Source organism: Passer domesticus, unplaced genomic scaffold, assembly GCF_036417665.1.
Source record: "Passer domesticus isolate bPasDom1 unplaced genomic scaffold, bPasDom1.hap1 HAP1_SCAFFOLD_37, whole genome shotgun sequence".
Lineage (NCBI taxonomy): Eukaryota > Metazoa > Chordata > Aves > Passeriformes > Passeridae > Passer > Passer domesticus.
This window is the reverse complement of record NW_026990149.1, coordinates 1,630,329-1,651,938: the sequence shown is the minus strand read 5'-3', so window position 1 is coordinate 1,651,938 and position 21,610 is coordinate 1,630,329. Positions and strand designations below refer to the sequence as shown.

At 56.6% G+C, this 21,610-nt stretch overlaps 1 pseudogene; it reads left to right on the top strand.

The window, feature by feature from the left end:
- The window catches only part of LOC135292522 (zinc finger protein 883-like), a 45,336-nt pseudogene that overhangs the window by 13,780 nt on the left and 9,946 nt on the right, over positions 1-21,610 (top strand).

Below are 21,610 nucleotides of genomic sequence, written 5' to 3'. Positions count from 1 at the left end.
CAATCTTTTACACCTTTGACAAAGTCTGGGGCTGGGATTGGATCCAGCCACTCCCACTCTCCTGTACTAAAATAAATTTTGGAAGTCTAGGGGCCCTGCAGGGGTTTGAGGATCCATGGTGGCTGTTGGGTGTCATTTCTCCATCTCATGAATCTGCAGGAGTTTCTCCAATAAAGCTTTTGCCTGAAGCTGCCACTGTGCCCATGACAGGAACCCCTGGGAGTGTCTGGGACATCCCGGCTCTTTGGCAGCCTGGGGACTCCTGGGATGTCACCGTGGAGCCCCCGTCAGTGCCTGTGACAGATCGGTGCCTTTGCAGCCCCAGGTGCCATGGGATGTCACCATGGAATGGCTGTGACTGGCTCTGATCACACGGCCCTTTACCATCCCCAGAAACCCCTGGGAGGTGTCCATGGAGCCCCTGTCTCTGCCTGTGACATTCCAGCTCTTGAACAGCCTGGAGACTCTTGGAAAGTCCCCATGGAATCCTTCTGAGTGCCTGTGACAAATGTGATCCTTGGCAGGCAACCATCCCCAGCCCCCTGCTGCTATGGTCAGTTTCCATGGCAACCATCCCCAGCCCATGTTGCCATGCTCAGTCCCTCGGCAGCTCCATGCAGACCCCATGCCAGGGGTGGGTGCCATGGACACCAGCTCAGGCCTGCAGCCAGAGCCCGTTGCCATGGCAACCATTGGCAGCCCCATCCCCAGGGTCATGGGATCCCAGATCCACAGAACTGGCTGAGCTGGGAGGGACCCATCAGGATCCTGGAGTCCAACTGCTGGCCCTGCACAGGACACCCCAACAATGCCAGCCTGGGCCTGGCAGCGCTGTCCAAACGCTGCTGGAGCTCAGAGAGCCCTGGAGCTGGGAGCCTTCCCTGGGGAGCCTGGGCAGTGCCCCAGCAGCCTCTGGGGAAAAACCTTTTCCTGAGATCCAACCTGAGCCTGCCCCGACTCAGCTGCAGCCGTTCCCTCCAGTCCTGTCCCTGGGCACCAGAGGGAAGAGGTTCCCACAGCCCCAGCCAGGGACCCGCTCCCAAGGCTGTTGCCATGGCCACCAGGGCTGGGACCAGCTGGGATGCTCGGTTTCCACGGGCCGGGGTTCAGGAATGGGATTCCCCAATTTCCTGCTCCCTCTAAAACCGTGCTGCTGCTCGCTGCCCTCCCGCCTCCCATGGAAAGAAAAAAAGGCAAAGATCCCAGGCTGGGATAAGAACAATTTACTGGGAACAGCAATGAGATAAGGAACAAACAGGAAAAAAAGCAATATTGATAACAGAAGGGATAAGAAAAACTATTTACAGGGAAAACTACAACATCACCACTGAGTGGCTCTTCCTGGCCACGTATTTCCTCCTGCCTGGAAAAAGGACACCTTTCTCCTCAGGGAGAGAGAGAGAGTCCCTTTCCTCCCCCTGGCAATGACCTGAGGTGGGAGTGAGTGTAATGACACGGCTCTGGCCAGACCCTCTTGTTCTTCAATCCCACATCAGGTCATTAGCAGGGGCAGGAAAAGTGACAAGTGTCTTCCCACCATGGATCACAGGGAACATGGATCAGCAAGTCTCTTCCCAATGCGGGTTCTCCAATGGGGGATGAAGCTGGAGCAGCACACGAGGCTCTTCCCACACTCAGGGCACTTGCAGGACTTCCCTTACTGGTGACTCTGTTGGTGTTTGGTCAAGTTAGAGCTGTGGGTAAAGCTCTTCCCACACTGGGGACACTCGTAGGGCCTCTCCCCGCTGTGGATGCACCGGTGCCTGGCGAAGTTTGAGTTGCAGTTGAAGCCCTTCCTGCAGTCCGGGCAGCGGAAGGGCCACTCCTCTGTGTGAATCCATTGATGCTGGAGGAGACTGGAGCTGGTCTGAAACCTCTTCTGACACTCGGGACAGTCATAGGGCCTCTCCCCGGTATGGATGTGTTAGTGAGTGATGAGCTCAGAGCTGCACCTGAAGCCTTTCCCACACTCCCCACACTCGTAGGGCCGTTCCCCAGTGTGGCTCCTCTGGTGCACGATCAGGCTGGTGATCCACCAGAAGCTCTTCCCACACTCCAAGCACCTGTGAGGCTTCTCCCGATCAGGAACCTCCTCATGGACCACCAGCTCCAAGCTCGGGCTGAAGCTCTGTCCACCTTCCTAGCACAGGGTGGATCTTTACTCCTCAGAGCAACCTGGGCTGCGTTTGCAGCCCCTCCTCGTGCGGCATCTCCGGGGCTTTTCCTCCCCGTTGGGTTCCTGCGCCGTGGAGCCGTTCAAAACGGCCTCTGCCACGAGGTTCTGCCGCGGGGATTTGTCCTCCCTGCTCTCCATCCTCAGCTCCTGCTCTGGGGGAGGAAGGACAAGGACAGGATGGCATTTGCCTCCGGGCCACAGGCAAGGGCAAGGAGATGCCCCCAGGCTGTCCTGCAGCCGGGGCTGTGCTGGGCTGGGAGATGGAGCAGGAGAGAGGGGAAAGGGGCACTGACTTCCTCCTCACCTGCTTGCATGTTCTGGGGCATTTTCCTCACAGCCTCAATGGGGGTTGGCAATGGAAATCCTGGTTTGAGGAAAACAAAGGATGAGCACATTGAGTTTGAAGGTCCCTCTGCCCAAGTCACTCTCAACAAGTCACCAGCGACCTAGGCTCCAGAAAAACCTCCCAAACACCACGAGTCAGCCCGGAAAAACCCTCCCCAGGAGTTCCCTGTCCCTGCTCCCTCCCCTCTGGTGTTCCGGGACTCCCCTGTCCCAGCTGCTGGGGTCACGCTTGCATTGGGGGTCCCCCTTCTCCTCGGTGCCCGCCCTCCCCAGCCTGCTGGCAGTCCCAGCAATCCCAAAACCTGCCCCCTCTTCGCTCTGCCCATTCAGGGATGACGGGCCTTTTTGGGCTCCCTTTTGGGCTCCCTTCTCCCCTCATGCTCTGCTCTGGGCTGCAGGGGCTCCAAGGAGTCCCCCCTGCCCCTCTCCAGCCTCTGCAGGCTCCCGCCAATGGCGGCGCTCCCCCCTCTCTGGGCTCCCCACTTTGGGCTCCTGGGGGACACAGGGCTCTGCTCCTCCAGGCTGCCTCTGCCGCCAGCCGCCACCGCCACCCCCCGATGTCCCCCCAAGGGGCCTTTTCCGCTCAGCCTTGCACTTCTTCATTCTCCAAACATCCCCCCAAAAAACCCAACTGGGAGGAACTGGGAGTGACTGGGAACATGCTGGTGGTCACTGGAACAAACTGGGCTTATACTGGGATCAACTGGGATCACGCTGGAGGTGACTGGGATCATCCTGGCAGTGAGTGCCACTGCACTGAGGCTGACTGGAAGTGCTTGGCAGCAAATGGGATCATACTGGAAGGAACTGGGAGTGACTGGAACAAAAGGGAGGATGAAAGAGAGCAACTGGAACCATGTGGAGCACAACTGGTTCATACTGGCAGGGACTGGGAGCACACTGGGCTCATCTCTGGATCATACTGGGAGGGACTGGACTGATACTGGGAGAATCTGAGAGCGACTGGGAACACACCCTGCACATCATCCCCCATACTGGGCCTGACTGGGAGCAACTGGGATTATACTGGGAGCACACTGGGAGGGCTGGCATGTGACTGGGATCCAGCTGGAGCTTACTGGGATCATATTGGGGTTGAAAGGGAGTGACTGGGATCACACTTTGGCCTACTGGGAGCACCTGAGAGAAACTGGGATCATGCTGCAAGCAAACTGGAGGAACTGGGCAGGACTGGATGCATGCTGGAGGCAGCTGGGATATTCTGGGCATGACTGGGGGATCACACTGGGAGAACTGACACCTTCCTGGGGCCACTGGCGGCGCATGGAAATGACTGCAGACATGCTGGGACAAGTTTGGAAATGTTGGGGGGTTTTGTGGATTTTGGGGGTGTTTGGATTTTGGGGGTTTTATTGGTGCTTTTGGAGAGGTGTTTTTTTGAGGGGATTGGGGATTTATTGAAAATTTTGGGGTTTTTTTGTATTTTGGAAGGTTTTACTGGTATTTTGTTGGCAGTTTTTGCGATTTTCATAAATTCTGGGGGTTTTATTGGGATTTTTAGGAGATTTTGAGGTGTTTATTGGAATTGTGGAGGCATTTAGTGGGATTTATTTGGGATTTGGGTTTTTTGGCAGTTTGGGGTTTTTTGGATGTTTTGGTGGGATTTAGGGGAGTTTTGTGAGGTTTTTTGGGTGTTGCTCTGATTTCTTTGGGTCTTTGGGGAGATTTTGCAAGATTTTTTAGGGGACATTTTTGGGGGGATTTGTGGGGTTTCATCAGGATTTTGGGGGTTCTTGGGATTTCAAAAGATTTTGTGGGCTTTTATTGGGATTCTAGGGTGTTCTAATGGGATTTTGTGAGATTTATTTCGGATTCCATGAGTTTTATTGGGACTTTTGGAGCTTTAAAGGAGATTAAGGAGATTTTGATGCCTCTCAGCCCTTCCGCAAACCCTGGGACAACCCCAAAGACCCCAGACGCCCAAATGCCCCAGAAATTCCACTAAAAATCCCAAAATTTCCAAGAAATTACAACAGGATCCTCCAAAACCCCAGAGAATCCCACAAAATCCCAGTGAAATCCACCAAAACTCAAAAACCTCCCCAAAATTTCACTAAACCCCCTCAAAAATCAACCCCCTCAACCCCAATAAAATCACCCAAAATCCAAAACTCCCCAAATCTACAAAACCCCCAAAATCCCATAACCCCCCCTGAAACACAATAATTCTCTCCAAAACCTCTATAATTCCCCCTGAACTTCCATCAAATACCCAATAAAGCCCTAAAAAGCCCCAAGATAATCCCCAAAACACTCCCAAAATTGCATTAAAATTGCCCCAAAATGCCCCAAATCCCAAAATTCCCCCCAAAATCCCCCCAGAACTCCCCAGACTCTCTGGGGCCGTCCTGGATCAGGGGCACCGGCCGGTGGAACAGGAGCCACCTCAGGGGCCCTCGGAGCTCTGTGGGGAGGGGGCACCATGGGAGACCCCCAGAAACGGGAGGGGGGGCCTGGGAACCCCCAGGATCCCCAAATCTCCTCCGGGAACCCCAAATCCTCCTGAAAAGCCCCCAAGGTTGGCCCAGGACCACCCTGGAACCCCAAAGTCCCCCCAGCACCCCCAGGACCCCCCTCGAGTCCCCTCTCAGGACCCCTCCCCACCCCCAGATCCCCCCACAGTGCCCCAGGACCCCTCCCCAGACCCTCCCTGACACCTCACGATCCCCCAGCCAAGACCCCTCCCCAGATCCCGCCCCACACCCCGGAACCCTCCCCAAAGCCCCCCCGGACCTTCCCACGCCCCCCCGATCCCCTCTCAGCCGCTCCCGGCCCTGTCCCGGCCGCCTCAGCAGCTCCCGGAGCGCTCCGGCCGCTCCCAGCGCCGCCCCCGCTCTCTGCAGCGCCCGGCACCGCCACCGCCGCTGCGGCTCGCCTCTGATTGGCTGCAGCGGCGCGGGGAGGCGGGCGCTGCTGAGGGGAGCCGCGCCCTCATTGGCTGGTTCGGGGCGGGGCGCGCCGCTATTGGCTGGGGAGCCCGTGCAGGCGGCGGAGGCGGGAGATTCAGAGGTGCGCGCGGCTGAGGAGGGCGCTGAGGGGAAACTGGGGGGGTTTGGGGCAGTCTGAGGAGAAATTGGGGATTTTGGGGAGATTGACGGGAAATAGGGGGTGTGCGGTGTGTTTGGGGATAATGAGGGGTTCTGAGGGGGCTTTGGTGGGTCTGAGGGGGCTTTAGGGATCTTTGGGGGCAGCTTGAGAGGGTCTGGAGTGTTCTCAGGTGGGTTTAGGGGGATCTGAGGGGAATTGGGAGGGTCTGAGGGGATTTTGGGGGATTGTGGGAGGAGCTGTGGAGCTCTGGGGGCTTCTGAGGTGCATCTGGGGGGCTTTAGCGGAATGTGAGGGGATTTCCCAGGGTTTGGCGGGGATTTAGAGTCTGAGGGGGATTTGGGGCAGTCTGATGGATTTGAGGGGGCCTCAGGTGGGTCTGGGGTCAATTTTGTGGGGAACTGGGGGGTCTGAGGGTCCCAGGAAGCTTTTGGGGGTCCAGGGTGATCCTGGGCCAACCTTGGGGGGGTTTGGGGCTCCCCGAGGGGTCCCGGGGGAGATTTGGGGGTCCCGGGGGGTCCCAGGCCCCCCCTGAACCGGGGTCTGGGGGTTTTGGGGCGAGGGGGCACAACAGGGGTTCCACCCCCCCCCCCCTCCCGTTTCTGGGGGTCTCCCATGGTGCCCCCTCCCCACAGAGCTCCGAGGGCCCCTGAGGTGGCTCCTGTTCCACCGGCCGGTGCCCCTGATCCAGGACGGCCCCAGAGAGTCTGGGGGGCATTTTTGGGATTTTGGGGCAATTTTGATGCAATTTTAGCAGGGTTTTGGGGATTATCTTGGGGCTTCTTTAGGGCTTTACTGGGTATTTGATGGAAGTTCAGGGGGAATTATAGAGGTTTTGGAGAGAAACCAAACAAAAACCAAAACCTCGTGTTTTGGGGGGTTATGGGATTTGGGGGATTTTGTGGATTTGGGTAGTTTTGGATGTTGGGGGATTTTATTGGGATTGGGGAGGTTGGTTTTTCAGGGGGTTTAGTGAAATTTTGGGGAGTTTTTTTTTTAGTTTTGCTGGGTTTCACTGGGATTTTGTGGGATCCTCTGGGGTTTTGGAGGATCCTATTGTAATTTCTTGAGGAATTTGGGATGTTTAGCGGAATTTGTGGGGGATTTGGGAGTCTGGGGCCTTTGGGGTTGTGCCAGGGTTTGCAGAAGGGCTGAGAGGCATCAAAATCTCCTTAAAAGCCCCAAAGGTCCCAATAAAACTCATGAAATCTGAAATAAATCTCACAAAATCCCATTAGAACACCCTAGAATCCCAATAAAAGCCTACAAAGGCTTTTGAAATCCCAATAATGCCCAAAATCCTGATGAAACCCTGCTAATCCCCCAAAAAATGTCCCAAAACCCATAAAAATCCCACAAAATCTCACCTGAAGACCCAAAGAAATCATGACAACAACCAAAAAACCCCACAAAACCCCAAAAAGCCTACCAAAACTCTCAAAAAAACCTCAAATCCCCAATGAATCCCACGAAAAGCCCTCACAATTCCAGTGAAATGCCTCAAAATCTCCTAGAAATCCCAATAAAACCCCCAGAATTTATGAGAAGCCAAAAAAATCCCCAACAAAATCTCAGTAAAACCTCCCAAATTACAAAAAAACTAAAAAAAAATTCAATAAGCCCCCAAACACCCCCAGAACAACACACCCTCCCAAAGCACCAATAAAACCCCCAAAATCCAAACACCCCCAAAATCCACAAAACCCCCCAACATTTCCAAACTTGTCCCAGCATGTCTGCAGTCATTTCCATGCGCCGCCAGTGGCCCCAGGAAGGTGTCAGTTCTCCCAGTGTGATCCCCCAGTCATGCCCAGAATATCCCAGCTGCCTCCAGCATGCATCCAGTCCTGCCCAGTTCCTCCAGTTTGCTTGCAGCATGATCCCAGTTTCTCTCAGGTGCTCCCAGTAGGCCAAAGTGTGATCCCAGTCACTCCCTTTCAACCCCAATATGATCCCAGTAAGCTCCAGCTGGATCCCAGTCACATGCCAGCCCTCCCAGTGTGCTCCCAGTATAATCCCAGTTGCTCCCAGTCAGGCCCAGTATGGGGGATGATGTGCAGGGTGTGTTCCCAGTCGCTCTCAGATTCTCCCAGTATCAGTCCAGTCCCTCCCAGTATGATCCAGAGATGAGCCCAGTGTGCTCCCAGTCCCTGCCAGTATGAACCAGTTGTGCTCCACATGGTTCCAGTTGCTCTCTTTCACCCTCCCTTTTGTTCCAGTCACTCCCAGTATCTCCCAGTGTATCCCAGGTCCCTCCAGCAGGTTCCCAGTCCCTCCCATTATTCCCCAGTATGATCCCATTTGCTGCCAAGCACTCCCAGTCAGCCTGAGTGCAGTGGCACTCACTGCCAGGATGATCCCAGTCACCTCCAGCATGACCCCATTTGATCTCAGTAGAAGCCCAGTTGTTTCCAATCCCTCCCAGCACACAGCCAGCCACTCCCAGTTGCTCCTGTCATGATCCCAGTTGCTCCCAGTCACCCCCAGCATAATGCCAGTCACTCCCAGTAGATCCCATTTGCCCCTACCATGGTCTCAATTGCCTCTGCAGGCTCCTGCTCACTCCCAGTATGATCCCAGAATGATATCAGTACAAAGCCAGTACAGTCCGAGTATGATTCCAGTATGATCCCAGAACAAACCCAGTAGAGTCCCAGTCACTCCCAGTATGATGCCAGCAGAGCCCAGTCCCTGGCAGTGCTGCCAGCGCTGGGATCCCGCAGCCCTCTGTGCGTTCCCCCCTCCCGGCTGTGCCGAGAGGAGCCCCAAGGGCTGGCAGTGCCCAGGCAGGCTCCCCAGCAGGGCCCAGTTTGGATGTGGGGCCCCCAGTTGTCGCAGTTTGCCTCTCCTTTTGCCCGGGCCGGCTTCCCCCCTTCTCCGCAGCGGCCGGGAGCAGCCGAGAGCCCCGCGCTGCCCGTGCCGAGCTGTGCCGGCTCCAGCCCCGCTCCTGCCGCGGGCTGCGAGGGCTCCGGGAACGGGGCAGCGAGGGGGTCGCTGCTGCTGGGGGAGGAGGAGGAGGGAGGGAAGGGGAGGGATGAAGGAGGAGGAGGCGGGAGGGTGGGGGGGGAGATGGAAGAGGAGGGGGAAGGTGGAGAGAGAGCAGCCACAGAAGGAGAAGGAGGTGTGGTTAGGGAGGTGAAGGATTAGGAGGAGGCGGGGGATGGAATAGGAGAGGGGCAGGAAGAGGAAGAGGAGGGACAGAGGCAGATCAAGGCTGAGCAGCAGGAAGCACGCGGTCGAGCCCTCCGTGCATTCGCAGCCCCCACCTGTGGGATCATCGCCCCCATGGCGCAGGTGAGCGGGGAGGGGGAGCTCGGCCCAGATATCCCGGGGGGTCCCTGGGCTGGGATTTTTTTGGGGGGATGTTTGGAGAATGAAGAAGTGCAAGGCTGAGCAGAAAAGGCCCCTTGGGGGGACATCGGGGGGTGGCGGTGGCGGCTGGCGGCAGAGGCAGCCTGGAGGAGCAGAGCCCTGTGTCCCCCAGGAGCCCAAAGTGGGGAGCCCAGAGAGGGGGGAGCGCCGCCATTGGCGGGAGCCTGCAGAGGCTGGAGAGGGGCAGGGGGGACTCCTTGGAGCCCCTGCAGCCCAGAGCAGAGAATGAGGGGAGAAGGGAGCCCAAAAGGCAGCCCGAGAAGGCCCGGCATCCCTGAATGGGCAGAGCAAAGAGGGGGCAGGTTTTGGGATTGCTGGGACTGCCAGCAGGCTGGGGAGGGCAGGCACCGAGGAGAAGGGGGGCCCCAATGCAAGCATGACCCCAGCAGCTGGAACAGAGGGAACTCCCAAAGAGCAGAGGGGAGGGAGCAGGGGTGGGGAACTCCTGGGGAGGGTTTTTCAGCCCTGAATCTTGGTGTTTGGGAGGTTTTCTGCAGCCTAGGTCGCTGGTGACTTGTAGAGATGGACTTGGGCAGAAAGACCTTTAAACTGAAGGTGCCCATCCCTTGTTTTCCCCACATCAGGATTTCCCATTCTCACTTCTTGTGAGGCAGTGAGAGAGAGGAAGATGTCCCTGGACATGGAGTCAGGTGAGGAGGAAGTCAGTGCCCCTTTGCCTCTCTCTCCTGCTCCACCTCCCAGCCCAGCACAGCAGAACCTCGTGGCAGAGGCCGTTTTGAGCGGCTCCAAGGCGCAGGAACCCAACGGGGAGGAAAAGCCCTGGAGATGCCACACGAGGAGGGGCTGCAAACGCATATGGCGGGGATCTGAGGGGGAAAGAGCCAGCCTGGGCCGGGAAGGCGGCCGGAGATGGAGCCAGAGGTCGGAGCTGGTGGTCCATGAGGAGGTTCCTGATGGGGAGAAGGCCCACAAGTGCGAGGAGTGTGGGAAGAGCTTCAGGTGGAACTCCGAACTGATTGTGCACCAGAGGACCCACACTGGGGAACGGCCCTACGAGTGTGATCAGTGCAGGAAGAGGTTTCAGGGCAGCTCCCATCTCCTCGTGCACCAGCGCACGCACACAGAGGAGAGGCCCTTCCGCTGCCCCGACTGCGGGCAGGGCTTCAGGCGAAACCCCCATCTTGTCAGACACTGGCACATCCACACTGGGGAGAGGCCCCATGAGTGTGAGGAATGTGGGAAGAGCTTCAGGCAGAGCTCCACCCTGGTCCAGCACCAGAGGACCCACACTGGGGAACGGCCCTACGTGTGTGGGGAGTGTGGAAAAAGCTTCAGCCGGCAATCCCACCTGATTGTCCACCAAAAGATCCACTCTGTGGGGAGGCCCTACAAGTGTTCCAAGTGTGGGAAGGGGTTTCAGACCCGCTCCCATCTCCTCCTGCACTATCGGATTCACACAGAGGAGAGGCCCTTCTGCTGCCCCGACTGCAGGAAGGGATTCAGGCACAACTCCACCCTCGTCACCCACCGGCGCATCCACACTGGGGAGAGGCCCTACGAGTGTCCCCAGTGTGGGAAGAGCTTCTCCAGCAGCTCTACATTGACCCGACACCAACGGAGGCACCGGTGAGGGAAGCCCTGCGAGTGCCCCGAGTGCGGGAAGAGCTTTGTGCGCTGCTCCAGCTCCATCCCCCACTGCAGGAGCCACGCTGGGCACAGCCCTGGTGACCCACATTCCCTGTGATCCATGATGGGAACACACCTCCCTGATTCTCCTTCTTCCTTTGGCTTTAATTTTTTTCTGTTCTTCCTCTCTTTGCCCTCCAGAAGGCATGAGGGATGGATCTGTCACCTCAAAACCACTCAAATCCCACTGAAAATAACTGAATTTTAACCCATAAAGGCTCAATCCCTCCTCAAATTGCTTGTTCCCTCCTCAAAAAACTCAGTCCTGGGCCGAACTCACTCAATTCCACAGGCAGCAGGGTGAGATGGGGTTGGAAGGGGATTGGGAACAGTGGGATCCCAATTGGGAGTGGTGGGATGGGGATTGTGTGGGGCTGGCTGGGTGGGATGTATTTGACAGCAAATAAAACTTTCAGAGTTACTGATTTCTGTCCCATTCATTTTCAGTCAGTTCTGTTTGCAGAGTGCCGCCTTCTCAGCTGATTAATTTGCTATAAAAATCCCATTTTTCAAATCATCTAACCCAAACAATCCAAAAACCAATATCCAAATAAAAGCAGTACAATTAAATTTTAAAAAATAATTTGAGAGTACTTAAGGGTGTTATTAAAGTTTAATTGTTTGGTTAAAATGTAGGAGAAATTCTAGTGGTGCTTGGTTTTGTATTTAGTATGTTTGTAATATGAATTGTTTTTCTAAGGTGTGTTAGATTGTATGTTAGTTTTATCTAAAGTATATTAGTTATTGAGTTAAAACTTTCAACAGGTATTTCCTGGTATACAATTTGTTTATTTTTATTTCTGGATAATGGTATACTAATAGTTGTTGTTTTAGGTTGACTCATTATTGGATTATTGTAAGTAGAAGTCAAAGTTATTATATTTCATTTTTATTGTAATTTATTTCATTTTAATGATATGTTGTTGATTTAGAATTTTAATGTAATTTATTGATAGGATTGGAAGGAAATTCAAGGACAGGAACAGTTTTTCTCAGCTGGGAATTGGAATTCCAGACCCTGGGATTGTGTGCAGGACCACACAGACTGCGATCAAACATGGACTGGGGCCATGTGGAATGGGACCATACAGATCAGGATGATACAGACTGGGATAAACTGGGTTGAGATTACATGGACTGGGGTTGCACAGGCTGGCGTTGCACAGCTGGGGTTGCACAGGCTGGGGTTGCACACACCGGGGTTGCACAGGCCGGGGTTGCACACACCGGGGTTGCACACGCTGGGTTTGCACACACTGTGGTTGCACACACCGGGGTTGCACACACCGGGGTTGCACACACCGGGGTTGCACACACCGGGGTTGCACACACTGGGATCAGACGGGCTGGAAAAGCATTGGCTGCCTTTGGCTGCCTTTGGCTCCATCCACGTCTAAAGGCGGCCACATCAAGTTGGCTTCATCCTTCTTGGGGCTCCCCTCCCCCTCTTTCCCCCGCGCTCCCGCCCCTTCCCCATCGTTCCCCCATCCCCAATCCCCTCCCCCGTGTTTGGGTTTGGGGGTTCCAGGCCCTTCCTGCTCCGTTTGGGGGTCCCGACCCCCCTTTGGTTTAATTTGGGGCCCCGTCCCCCTTCTCCCCGCGCCCCCCGCTCCCCCCGCGGCCGGGGGCGCTGCCAGCACCACCAGTGCCACCAGTGCGGCCCCGGCTGCCCCCGCACGCCCCATCCCCATGCCCAGGGTCACCTCCCCCCTCCCCAAATTCCGCTGCCTGGGAGCGCTGGGCGCTGCGGCTCTGCCCGGCAACCGATGAGTCACAGCCGCGCCGGGCGCTGATTGGCTGCACATCGCCGGGCGGGGCCCAAGCGCCGAGCTCCCGCCCGGCAACTGGATCGGCACCAGCGCCGCGCGCTCTGATTGGCCAGCATCTCTTTTGGGCTGGGGGCGGCAGGAGCTGGGCACCCCCAGGAGCCCCTCGGCTTTGGGGCTCTCGATCCCCGCTCGGCCCTCGGGCCGGCCCTGGGGCCACCCCAACACCCCCGCCATGGGCAGGGTCCCGCAGCCCTTCGGAACCGCCAGCAATGGGCTGCGAGCGGCAGCAGCCGCCCCGAAAAGGGATTGAAGGGGCCGGGCCGGCAATGGGGGAGGCTCTGGCCATGGCTCCGCTCCGGCCTGCGCCGGGCTGCCATTGAGGGAGGCTCCGTTCAGCGCCTGCCGAGGGGCTGGCACTGCGGCAGGGGCTGGCACTGCGGAGGGGCCGCGGTTGTGGCCATGGGGCCGGGCCGGGACTGCGGCGGGGTCTCTCCCTGACACTGGGCTCCGCCACTGCCTCAGGGTCTCTCCCCTTCCCGGTCCCGATCCCATTCCTGTTCCCCATCCCGATCCCGCCGCTGTTTCCAGGGAATGGCTCCGATCTCAACCCTGACCCCAACGCCGGGGATTCAAACATTGGGGTCAAACACCCCAAATCCTGGGGTCAACTCCCCACAATCCCAAATCCTGGGGGTTCAAACACTGGGGGGTCAAAAACCCCCAAACCCATACTCGGGGATCTCAACCTGCCCCCATGCCCGAACCCCAAATTTTAGGATCAAACTCCCCAAATCCCAGATCCAGGTGTGTCAAAAACCCCCAACCCGCAAAGTGTGGGGTTAAAACCACCAATCCCCAAACTTTGGGGTCAAAGCCCCCCCGATCCCAAACACTGCAGTGTCAAATCCCCCTGATCCCTGATTCAACTTTGGAGTTAAATCCCCCATAATCATGGGGTAAATCCGCCCAGTTCCCAAAAGCTGGGGTTAAATGCCCCTGACCCCAGATCCTGGGGTTTGAATTGGGTGAGGAAAAGGACATTTGGGGTAGGATTGTGGTGAAGAAAGAGGATTTAGGATGGAAAAAAGAATTTGGGACAAACAAAGAAGGATTTGGAATGGAAAATGGGATTTGGGGTGGGGAACTGTGGTGGGAAAGGGAAATTTTGGGATTGGAAAAGGGACTTGAGAACACAGAAAGTATTTGAGGTTGAAAAAAGAGGATTTGGGGTCAAAAAAAGAGATTTGGGATGAAAAGAGCTTTTGTGGTTGAAAAAAAGGAAGACTTGGGCCAAAAAAGGGATGACTTGGGATAAAAGAAGGAGGATTAAGGATAAAAGAGGAGGATTTGGGGTGAGCTGACTTCCCTGGGGGAGCAGGGTGGGGGGTTTGGGGAAGCTCAGGACCGTTTTTGGGGCAGTTTTATTTTGGGGTATTTCTATGGCATTTGGGAGCAGTTTTATAGCGTTTAGGGTGTTTTGGGGTGGTTTCTATAGGATTTTTGGGTGTTTCAATGGGATCCAGGGGTGTTTAGGTGGGGTTTGGGGTGCTGTGGGTCACCTTTTGGCGCAGGAGATCTTCCTGGCGCTGCTCTGGGTGATGCTGCAGCCCTGCAGGGCCTCGCGGGCGGCGCCCGCCTGCACCTCGGTGTCCAACTGCAGCCAGGCGATGTCGCGGCGCCCGGGCACCAGCGCAGCTCCTGGAACCGGGACCCTGGGATGGGCACGGGGCCAGGAGAGCCCCAGACACCGGGAACGTTCCTGAGAAACCCGGGAACGTTCCCTGAGAAACCCAGGAATGTTCCCTGAGAAACCCTGGAATGTTCCCCAGAAACCTGGGAATGTTCCCCAGAAACCCGGGAATGTTCCCTGAGAAACCCGGGAATGATCCCCAAAAAATCCGTGAGTGTTCCCCCCCAAATGGAGAAATGTTCCCCAAAAAATCCAGAATTTCCTTCCCCTGCCAAATCCTGCTATTTTCCCCCAAAACCCCAGAAATTCAACCCCAAAATCCCATAAATTCCCCCCAAAACCCCAGACATTCCCCCCCGGAATCCCGATCCTTTTCCAAAACAATCCAGCCCCAAGCCCCCCTCACCCCTCTCACCCCCAAGCCCCAAAATCCCCCAACGCCCAGAGCCCACCCGGGATCCCCGGAATCCCCGGGATGCCGGGATTGCCCCGGGTCTCACTGGGTGCAGAGCACGGAGAGCATCAGCTCCTTGGGCTCGTCAGGGAGCTGGGGCAGGAACAGGATGTGCTTCGGGGCTTTTCCCACAGCTGGGGAAACGGGATAAAACCCCAAAATCGGCAACAAATCTGCCCCAAACCTGCCCCAGTCAGGCCCAAAATCTGCCGAAAGTCACTCTGGATACACACCAAAAATTCTGCCCAAAATCCCGAGAAAAACCACAAAAAATCCCACCAAAAAAAACCCCGAAAAGAAAAGAAAAGAAAAGAAAAGAAAAGAAAAGAAAAGAAAAGAAAAGAAAAGAAAAGAAAAGACAAACAAACAAAAAAAACCAAAAAAAAAACCAAACAAAAAAACCCACAAAAATCTCACCAAAATCCTAAAAATCACAAAATTCCCCCCAAAATCCCAGCAAAATCCTTAGAAAAACAACAAAAATCCCACCAAAATGCAAAAAAAAAAAAAAAAAGAAAAATCTGTGCAAAATCTGCCCAAAATCCCACAACAATCTCCTTTAAAAAATCCCCCTAAAATTCCACAAATTCCCCCCAAATCCCCACAAAAATTCCACAAAGAATCCTAAAAAGCCCACAAAATCCATCCCAAAGCCCAGCTAAATCCCCACAAAAATTCCACAAAAATTGTCCCAAAATCCATCGTAGAATCCTTGCAAAATCCCACAGAATTCACCCAAAAAATCCATCCCAAAGTCCCCACAAAAATCCCTCAAAATCCCACCAAAAATCCCTCCCAATACCCCAAAAAATTCATGCAAAAATCTTCACAAAATTCACCCCAAATCCCACAGAAATCCCTGAAAATCCCAACAAAAATCACCCTGAAATGATCACCCCAAAATCCCACAGAAAAATCCCTCAAAAAGTCCCACTAAATCCCCATGAAATCTCACAGAATCCACACTTAAAAATCTGCACAAAAATGCCCCCCAAAATCCCCAAATCCACACAAAAAATCCTTCATAATCACCAAAAATATCCCACCAAAATTTCCCCAAACCCACAAAATTTCCCCAAATCCACTCAAGAAATCCACACCAAGATCCCACCAAACCCCTCTCAAATCCCCCCAAAAATGCCCCCAAATCCCTTCAAATCCCACCAAAAGTCTGAGGAAATCCACCCAAAAATCCCCGCAGGAACTTCCCTCAGAATCCCAGCAGAGCCCAACAGAATCTCCCCCAGCCCCCCCAGCAATCCCCCCGGGACCCCTCAAAGTGCCCCAGCCCCAGCAGAGCCTCCCTGCCCTGCGCTGCCCCTGCGCTCCGGCCCCGCTCCCTTTGGGGCCGGGGCCTCTCCCCCCTTGGCTCCGCGCTTGTCCCGCTCCCGCTCCCGCTCCACCAACGTTCCCTTCCCCTCGGCCGCGCTGGCCGAGCCCGGCCGGGCGTGCTGGATCCGCTGGGACGGCACATTCCCGCCCGGGGCATCGGGGCCATGCCGGGCCCTTGGGGCATCTCCAGCAGGGACTGCGGGCACTGCCCAGAGGCATTTGGGGCTTTGCCAGGGCTCTGCGGGGCTGCCCGGGGACCTGGGGAGGCTCCAGAGGGATCTGGGGAGGCTCCAGGGGACTGGGGGGTGGGTCCAGGGGATTTGGGGATGGTTCAGGGGGTTTTGGGGGTGTTCCCCATGATTTGGGGGGATCTGGGAGAGGTTCCAGAGGGGATTTGGGGCTTTCTGAGGGGTTTGGGGGAATTCAGAGGGGATCTGGGCAGGATTTGGGGCTTTCTGAGGGATTTGGGGAGGTTCCAGACAGGATTTGAGGCAGTCCCAAGAGCAATCAGGGACGTTTTGGAGGGATTTTGGCAAGTCCTAGAAGGAATTTGAGGAATTTCAGAAGGATTTTGGGGGAATTCAGAGGAACATAGATGGTTCCAACAGGGATTTGGGGTCATTCCCAGGGGATTGGGGGTGGATTTCTGGAAGAAATTTCCACTTCTTCCCCAGATTTCAGGCTTTTGCCCAAAATTTCATGTTTCCCCAGAATCTGTGGATTTTTCCCTGGGTTTGGGTCTCACTGTAGAGTAGAAGGGGAAGGTTTGGGAGATTCAGGGTGAATTCTGGGGGGTTCCTGGCTGGATTTGGGTGTTTTCCAAGGATTGTAGGGATTTTTTTCCCCCAGAATTTCAGGACGTCTTCTTGGTCTGTCTGACTATGGGCTTGTTGTAGAAGGGGAAGTTTTGGTGGATTTGGGGTGAATTCAGGTGGTTTCTGGTTCGATATGGGGACATTTGAAGCTGCATTTTGCAGGGGTTTTTTTTTTCCCAGGAATTCAGTTTTTCCCCCCGAAAATTTGGGGATTTTTCCCATAATTTCAGTTTTTTGCCCCAGAACTTCTGTCTCATATGGGGCTTTTCATAAAAGGGGAAGCTTTGGGGGGTTCCTGGCTGGATTTTCAGGGTGTTCCCAACTAGATTTCAGGGATTCCTGAGGGGATTTTGGGGGAATTCTAGGTTGGTTTTTTTTCCCCTCAGGATTTTGGTTTTTTTCCCCAGAATTCCAGGATTCCCCTCTGAATTTCTGTCTCACCATGGGCTTGTTGTAGCAGGGGAAGCTTTGGGGTGTTCAGGGTGAGTTTGGAGGGATTTCAAGTTGGGTTTTGGGGATATCTGAGGGCAGATTTGGGCGGTTTTCCCCCAGAATTCCCGTTCTTTCCCAAGATGCCAGAACTGCCCCAGTCTCTGTCTCCCGTGGGCTGCCGTGGAAGGGGAAGCCCTGCAGGGAGCGCGGGGCGTTGGTGCCGCTGCTCATCTCCTCGGAGGGGACGAAGGCCTGGCCCCGCAGGCAGAGACTGCGCCGCACCAAAATGTCCAAAATCTGCCCAAAGGGCCAGAAAATGGCGCCCAGGGACTGCTCCAGCTCTGGGGACAGAGGAAACACAGTGACACTGGGGACAGCCACACCAAAATGTCCAAACTCCACCCAGACTGGGAGAACACGGCCCAGAGGGACTGCTCCAGCTCTGGGGACACCGTGAGAATGGGGACAGCGACAGGGACAGCAGGGACAGGAACTGCTTCAGCTCTGGCAGCAACGGGGACAGGTGACAACGGGCACAGGGACAGCTCCAGCTCTGGGGACACACAGGGACAGAGCGAGGGGACAGACACTGCTCCAGCTCTGGGGACAGGGACAGGTGACAACACAGACAGACACTGCTCAGCTCTGGGGACAGGGACAGGTGACAACACAGACAGACACTGCTCCAGCTCTGGGGACACAGGGAACACAGGGACAGGTGCCAGCGGGAACAGGAACAGCTCCAGCTCTGGGGACACAGGGACAGCTGGCACAGGGACAGGTGACAATGGGGACAGAGAGCGCTGCAGCTCTGGGGATACACAGGGCACAGCCTGAGCCCCTGGGGACACCCAGGGACACTCTCAGCCCCCCAGCGTCCTTCTGGCTCTTCTCCTCCAGGCTGTTGGTGCAGATGCTGTGGTCGGGCCGGGGGTCCTGCCCCGCCATGGCCGGGACCCCTCTGTGGGGACAGGGGGGCTTCAGGGGGCGCCGGGGGGGCTGCGGCCCCTTCACCCCCTGGCACCCTCCTTCAGGTGCCCCCAGACCCCAAATCACCCCAGACCCGCCTAAACCCCAATTGCCCTCAGACCCCCCAGTTCCCCCCAAAATTGACCCCAGACCCACCTGAAACCCCCCAAATCCCATCAGACTGCCCCAAATCCCCCTCAGACCCCTCAACCCCCCCAGACCCTGTGAAATCCCCTCAGACTCCCCCAAATTCTCTCCAGATCCCCTCAGAACCCCCCAGATCCCCTCAGAACCCCCCAGTTCCTCTCACAACCACCCACAATCCCCTCAGACCCCTGCAATTCCCCTCAGTTCCCCCTAAACGCACCTGAGAACGCTCCAGAGCCTCTCAAGCTCCCCCAAAGCTCCCTAAAGGCCCCTCAGACCCCCTCACGCCCCCCAAACCCCCCGCACAGCCCCTGTTTCCCGTCCATCCCCCCAAATCCCCCGTTTCTCCTCAGGCCGCCCCAGGCCCGCCTCAGACCCGCCCCAAACCCCCCCCGGTTTCCCCCGGCCCCCCCTCAGCTCCCTCCTGCCCCGCCCTCCCCTCACCATCTCCCGCCTCCGCCGCGCGCGCCGGCTCCCCCAGCCAATAGCGGCGCGCCCCGCCCCGCCCCAGCCAATGAGGGCGCGGCTCCCCTCAGCACCGCCCGCCTCCCCGCGCCGCGGCAGCCAATGAGCAGCGAGCCCCTCCGGGCCGGGGCCGGGCCGGGGCCGGGCGGGTCCCGCGGGCGGCGCGGGGAGCGCGGGGGATCCGCGGCACGAACAAACTCCGCGCTTCGGGAAAGCTGCACCGCCGCTGGGTTTGTGACAGCGCCGCCGGGAGCCGCTCCCTGGGAGTGACACGCGTGCCTCCGGCAGCCCCAGAGCCCTTTCTGTCTCCCTCTCGAATGCGCGTGTGTGCAATGGCACCGCGGGTTCGTACATATTCATTCCACGGATTTCGCCTGACGTTTGCTGCTCGTGTTTGTTATTAGCGGGGGTTCCCGGGTTGTTCTGCTCTGTTTTCCCGCAGCAGCCTCTCCGCTGCTGCAGAGTTCAGCCCCGTATCTCTGTCCCTGGCTGCAGCAGTTTCTCCGAGCAAAGGCTCGGTGCGAGAGCGGCGCTCGGAGCACACAGCTGTGTGTGCGGGCTGCAGCCTGCACCCCGAGATGTGCATTGCCCCTGCACCGAAATGGATTCCTGCTCTGCAACATCTACACTCTGTCCCACCACCCCAACTCCTTCCCTGCCCACCCAAATCCCCTTTTCCCACCCAGAATCCTTCCCCATCCTGAATCCCCCAATTCCCACCCCAGCCCCCCTTTTCTTCCCAGCATTGTACCCAGGGTCTCTCTGCAGACATTGCATCTGGAGCTGCCCCAAATAAACCCCAAATAACCCCAAACAAACCCCACTGTGCCTCGGGACTGGAGTGGGTTTGGGGGAGGTAGGAGTTGGGGGGGTCATAACTCCAAACGTTGGGGATTGGGGGAGGTTTGACCCTAGAATTTGGAGTTTGGGGCGGTTTGACACTCCAGGGTTTGGATTTGTGGGGACTGACCCCAGAATTCGGGATCAGGGCAGTTGGACACCCCGGATATTTCAAACCCCAGAATTTGGGGTCAGGGGGATTTAACCCCAACCTTTGGGAACTGGGGAGTGTTTGACACCCCAGGATCTGGGATTTGGGGGTTTGATCCTGAAATTTGGGGTTCGGGCATGGGGGGAGGTTGAGATCCCTGAGTTTGGGTTTGGGGGTGTTTGAACCCCCAGGATTTGGGGTGTTTGACCCCAATGTTTGAATCCCCGGCGTTGGGGTCAGGGTTGAGATCGGAGCCATTCCCTGGAAACAGCGGCGGGATCGGGATGGGGAACAGGAATGGGATCGGGACCGGGAAGGGGAGAGACCCTGAGGCAGTGGCGGAGCCCAGTGTCAGGGAGAGACCCCGCCGCAGTCCCGGCCCGGCCCCATGGCCACAACCGCGGCCCCTCCGCAGTGCCAGCCCCTGCCGCAGTGCCAGCCCCTCGGCAGGCGCTGAACGGAGCCTCCCTCAATGGCAGCCCGGCGCAGGCCGGAGCGGAGCCATGGCCAGAGCCTCCCCCATCGCCGGCCCGGCCCCTTCAATCCCTTTTCGGGGCGGCTGCTGCCGCTCGCAGCCCATTGCTGGCGGTTCCGAAGGGCTGCGGGACCCTCCCCATGGCGGGGGTGTTGGGGTGGCCCCAGGGCCGGCCCGAGGGCCGAGCGGGGATCGAGAGCCCCAAAGCCGAGGGGCTCCTGGGGGTGCCCAGCTCCTGCCGCCCCCAGCCCAAAAGAGATGCTGGCCAATCAGAGCGCGCGGCGCTGGTGCCGATCCAGTTGCCGGGCGGGAGCTCGGCGCTTGGGCCCCGCCCGGCGATGTGCAGCCAATCAGCGCCCGGCGCGGCTGTGACTCATCGGTTGCCGGGCAGAGCCGCAGCGCCCAGCGCTCCCCGGCAGCGGAATTTGGGGAGGGGGGAGGTGACCCTGGGCATGGGGATGGGGCGTGCGGGGGCAGCCGGGGCCGCACTGGTGGCACTGGTGGTGCTGGCAGCGCCCCCGGCCGCGGGGGGAGCGGGGGGCGCGGGGAGAAGGGGGACGGGGCCCCAAATTAAACCAAAGGGGGGTCGAGACCCCCAAACGGAGCAGGAGGGGCCTGGAACCCCCAAACCCAAACACGGGGGAGGGGATTGGGGATGGGGGAAACGATGGGGAAGGGGCGGGAGCGCGGGGGAAAGAGGGGGAGGGGAGCCCCAAACAGGATGAAGCCAACTTGATGTGGCCGCCTTTAGACGTGGATGGAGCCAAAGGCAGCCAAAGGCAGCCAATGCTTTTCCAGCCCGTCTGATCCCAGTGTGTGCAACCCCGGTGTGTGCAACCCCGGTGTGTGCAACCCCGGTGTGTGCAACCCCAGCCTGTGCAACCCCAGTCTGTGCCACCCCAGTCTGTGCCACCCCAGTCCGTGTAATTTCAACCCAGTTTATCCCAGTCTGTATCATCCTGATCTGTATGGTCCCATTCCACATGGCCCCAGTCCATATTTGATCGCAGTCTGTGTGGTCCTGCACACAATCCCAGGGTCTGGAATTCCAATTCCCAGCTGAGAAAAACTGTTCCTGTCCTTGAATTTCCTTCCAATCCTATCAATAAATTACATTAAAATTCTAAATCAACAACATATCATTAAAATGAAATAAATTATAATAAAAATGAAATATAATAACTTTGACTTCTACTTACAATAATCCAATAATGAGTCAATCTAAAACAACAACTATTAGTATACCATTATCCAGAAATAAAAATAAACAAATTGTATACCAGGAAATACCTGCTGAAAGTTTTAACTCAATAACTAATATACTTTAGATAAAACTAACATACAATCTAACACACCTTAGTAAAAAAATTCATATTACAAACATACTAAATACAAAACCAAGCACCACTAGAATTTCTCCTACATTTTAACCAAACAATTAAACTTTAATAACACCCTTAAGTAC